Consider the following 1,292-nt stretch of genomic DNA (forward strand, 5'->3'; position numbering starts at 1 on the left):
AAAATTTACATCATTCTGAGATGAAAAGAGCACTTGAGATATTCACTCCTAAAACTTAAATTTGCCCTCCCTGCTTGCTAAACACATTTTTTATAATCTAGCAGTGATCTTTGCCTATTAAGCATCTCTGGACACTGAGAAGTGATATTGATTTGTTTCACTTTTACTACTGGAGGTATTTATTCCTACTTGCACTCTTGCTTCTTTATCTTGGTTTTTAAAATATCTACGACAGTGGTAGAACTTGAAGCTGACGACTCATGATTTGGGGACATTTGAAGGAAGATGGATGCCGTAGGGTGGGTGAATGTTCATCATGACTTCTTGAACATTAACTGGGCATGCAGTCTTTCCTGGCTTGTCTAGACAATGTTGAAAAGGACCCAAAATCAGTGCTTAAAGAAAGGTCCTTTGTTTACAACCAGTTACCTCATTGCTTTAGGCCCTACCATGTGCCAAGTGCCATGTTCAGAGCTGAAGACATAGAGATGAAGGCAAGAAAGGCCTTTGCCGACAAAGAGCTCACAGTGGGTATCAAATGTGCCAGTAAAACAAACAACTACAACAGGAGGTGGACAATGCTTTAATGGATATGTGAACACTATTAAAGTCACTGGGAGCACAAAAGAAAGAGCATTCAGTCTCAGAGAGGTCAAGGAATCACAGGAGGTGATTTGCAGCTGAGGTGGGAGGGATGCAGCCACCAGGCAGACAGCAGAAAGGCATTCTGTGGAGAGTGAAGCTGAACACACCTCTGATGCCATCTAACATGAAAATTCCAGCAGTCTGTGTGCTCACTACAGCTTTACCAAGGACAAAAGTTCAGCAGCTCATTCCACATTGGCTACTCTGAAAAGACATTAGGATGCTGGTTTTGTAAAGAACACATGGCAAGCATTTTGCATTCCCAGTTTTAATCAAAGTGTCTACATAATCAGCTTTATTTCCACAAGTGTTGGTTTGTGGTCAGCTCTCCTTCCATGATGTTTTCACTGAGATCAGAAATGTCTTCAGTGGCACCAGCTGAGTGGACTGGGTCTAAGGGAGCCGCTGGCTTCTCTTGGCTGCCATTGATGGACAAAGTCATAGACAGGAGAGAAGGTAAAAGAGATAATGAAAAAAGTAGAAGAGCTTGCCCCTAAATCTACCCTAATGTGGACCTCACCAACAGCAGTCTTCCCAAAGGGTCCACCTAGCCAGGTCAGCCTCAGTGGTCCTCTGGTTGAGGCAAGGGATGGGTGTTGGCCTGGCTGAAAAGGCTTGCTGCCACCAGGGCTTCTCTATCGAGAGGC

Source organism: Colobus angolensis, unplaced genomic scaffold (genome assembly GCF_000951035.1).
Source record: "Colobus angolensis palliatus isolate OR3802 unplaced genomic scaffold, Cang.pa_1.0 Scaffold59, whole genome shotgun sequence".
NCBI lineage: Eukaryota > Metazoa > Chordata > Mammalia > Primates > Cercopithecidae > Colobus > Colobus angolensis.